The sequence below is a fragment of the Leucoraja erinacea genome, chromosome 4, assembly GCF_028641065.1.
Source record: "Leucoraja erinacea ecotype New England chromosome 4, Leri_hhj_1, whole genome shotgun sequence".
Lineage (NCBI taxonomy): Eukaryota > Metazoa > Chordata > Chondrichthyes > Rajiformes > Rajidae > Leucoraja > Leucoraja erinaceus.
The window spans coordinates 104,697,088-104,700,597 of NC_073380.1; the positions used below are offsets into that span (position 1 = coordinate 104,697,088).

The window sequence follows — 3,510 nt, forward strand, 5'->3', positions numbered from 1 at the left end:
ATCGCTTCTTGGGCCTTTTGGCTAAGATCAACTATAGTAGCTGTTTATTATCAGTTTTAATATCTTATACGTCCCTTATCTAAGGACCATATAAGCAGGAGTGCCCAGAACTGAGGGCATTAGAGTGGGGTTGACCGGCTGCAACGACCGCAAGGGACCAGTACCGTCAGTACGGGGGTCGGTCCCAGCGGTCTGAGATAAAGGAGCAGCCAGGAGCGCTGAGAGCGTTGGAGCCGGGTTAAAGAAATGGAATAGATGGAATCAGCTGTGCCAGATGTCCTCCACACCGGCCATATCCACTCCACGGAAGGAAGGACAAAGCTGGAGAAGGAGGACCGTGGAACAGCGGGCAGCCAGCAGCAGCCAGCGGCACTTGGATCAACCGTAGTGGGATCAGCTGTGCCCGATGTCGGCCCCGCACCGGCCAGATCCATGCGGCCGAGCGGTAAGGCTAGACACAAATCAAACAAGGTAGTGGACTCAGAAGGGTCCGACTTTGCATAACCGCCGGCAACCAGCGCCCGAGAGCGCTGGAGCGGGAAGAAGCGGTGTATGGAGCCTTGCCTCCAACGTGATAAACCCACAGCAGTACCTCTTTGAGGGCTGCACAATGCTTCTACCCCATCAGAGGGGAGCACTGTGGGTCAGTTCTGGGCTGACCTGCAAGAGGGGTCCGCAGAACAAAAGACAAGTGGGCAGCAGGTAAGCCCCACATGGGTACCCCGTGCGGGACCCTAGAGATCTCTAACTCTATAAAAAAGAGTAGGCAGGACCCTGATGGGCCAGAGCCTGGTAATACAGCGTCCCATGATCCTAACACAGCAGGGACTCTGCTGGACATGGTGGCTGATTACTTTAACCAAGTCAAACATGGGTAGACTTGGATCCAGGATGGCAATAGTATTACTATATGTCTGGCCACAAACGCCAACAAGAAATATTTACAGAGACTGGCCAGACATCTGCCACCTGGCAACGGTGAGGCATTACAGGTGCCCAGCGTAAACCAATGCATTTGGCAGCATATGGGGACGAACATCAGGAACCAGGACCTCAAGATCCAGAAAACCTTAAAGGGATTGACGGAAGGGATCACAGCATACACCCGCACCCTGGACTAAACGGAGGTAACCAAAGACCATCAAGACGCACTAGATCTGTTTAGTAATATGCAATATGAGCTGAACTACATGTGGAAGGCTGCCATTCAGCCAGCACTGGGACCCCAAAAATGCTACCATTTGCAAACAAAGAACCGTGTGTGGACGAAGCCAAGACACTGGGGCTCATCAAGGCCAGCGCAAGGGCCTATTTTGGAGCACGATACCAGCCACATGCAAGGCCATAAAAAATGTGGCTCATACCAGTGGCAGTGCCAGAAATCAATATAACCCGCAGTATCCTTTTTGGGGTATGGCCAGGGCGGCCACCCTGGAAGATGCGGAAGCCTCAACCTCACACACAACCCGAACAAGAGATATCAAACCAGAACCCTTTTTCAAAAAACCAAGGCAATAACACAACCACCGGTAACCATGGAGGTAGGTGGGTGTGGTTTTCTTCTGTTAAAAAAGGGACCCACGATGGTGGGGGAGGGGAGGTTGCATCAATGTATAGTATATAATCACTACAGATTCATATAATCTCAGCAGTATTCAGGATTATCTGATAGAATTTTCTCATCCCAATAACCCCAGTACAACATACACCAGAATGGCGTTTTGTCCTTACATAAACCAAACAATCTAAAGCCCACATGGTGCTACAAAAATTGTACACAAAAGGTGTGATTGAGCATACTTTTCATGGAACATTAGAATTTGTATCAATCATATTTATTAAAATAAAATAGATGGGGGTTGCAGGATTATCATTGACTTTTCAACCCTAAACACATTCGTTCAAGATATTCATTTTTAGATGGATACTCTTATTACTGATAAAGACTTGGTGTCAGCTGGGTTTTTTCTATATGGCAGGCATTGACTCAAAAGAGGGGGAACTTTGGCAATATAGAGCTTACCAAAGGGGCAAACATCAGCCCCAATATTATTTACTAAAATTCTAAAACCAGCTTGGCATTGTTATGTAAACAAAGCCATAGGGTGATGTATTTCCCCCGTTCGGCCCCATCAATGGGGTACTAGGGAAAATTCAACTACACTCGGCATCTGGAATTCTCAGAGTACCCGACTGGCCTACTAAATCATGGTATTCGGTCATACAGGGGATGGTGTTAGAACCATGTTCCCTAATGAACATAGCCAAATTTATTAATTCATCCAGTGACTGGGGGCAGTCATCCATGCCATAAGACTATGGATTTATTGATTTGTAGAGTCTAAAAGACCCACTACACGGCATGGGGCTGTCAGACAGGACGATGAATCTCATCTCATCTGCACTAAGACTGTCAACACGGAAGCAGTACCTTGGACACATCAAGAAATGGGGCATATACTGCTTGGACAACAACCTCGACCAAAAGGCCAAGAACATTCTGGCCGTATTGGAATTTTAACAAGCCTCCATTATGATAATCGATGGAGCTACAGTGCCATCAATAGTGCCAGAAGTGCACTCTCCAATTACCTATCACAAGGAACGGAGCGGCACGCGGTGGGAACGCACCCCTGGTAAGAAAACCAGGTACTCCGAAATCTGGGACGTGGGTGTCGTTTCTCAACATGCTGAGGAGCTTGTAGCTCATAACAGCATTGTCACTTCAGTAACGGACCAGGAAGATGGTTATGCTCATGGTGTTATTTACCGCACAACGAGTCCAGCCATTAAGCAAACTGAGCCTGGACTCCCTGATCATCTCACCCGAGAAACTGGTGTTTGTCATACAGGATTTAATAAAAGAAAACAGACCAGGTTCATCGGGTCAAGTGTTTGAATTTATGGTATACCCATATGACGAACGACTGTGTATAGCAAGACACATCCAACAATACATAGAATATACTAAGAGCATTCGAGGTCAGAGAATGGCGTTGTTTATCTCTTACAAGAAACCGCATGAAAGGGTCACGACCCAAACTATATCAAGGTGGCTCAAATATGTCCTAAAGATGGCAGGAATAGACACTAATGTTTTTAACTCTCATTCCACCAGGGCTGCAGCAACATCCGCAGCAAAAATTCTACAGGTACCCACAGACCAAATCCTCAGAATGGCAGGATGGTCATCCAAAAGGGTTTTCCACAGGTTTTATAATAAACCAGTTATTTTTTGGAGCCATCATTGTATTCAGAAAACATTTTACGTTCAACAATATAATTTGCCCGAAAGGTTACAGGGCTATGATTCTCAATTTTTAAAAAAGTTTTATATATTTTTTCGTTATACAACACAACTCTTTGTATAATTGTGTTTTAAAATTACTAATGATGCTCTCTCCCAATACCCAAGGCAATTGTGAAGCATGGACTCGTTCCACGGCATGAGGTCACAGAGCTTTGAAATCTTCACGAAGTCACTCACGTGACTCCGAAGTAAAATAGTAA

General features: G+C 46.1%; 1 pseudogene; it reads left to right on the forward strand.

Annotated features, from left to right (window-relative positions):
• Positions 1–106, forward strand: LOC129696769 (U2 spliceosomal RNA; annotated as a pseudogene).
• Positions 107–3,510: the final 3,404 nt, after the last annotated feature.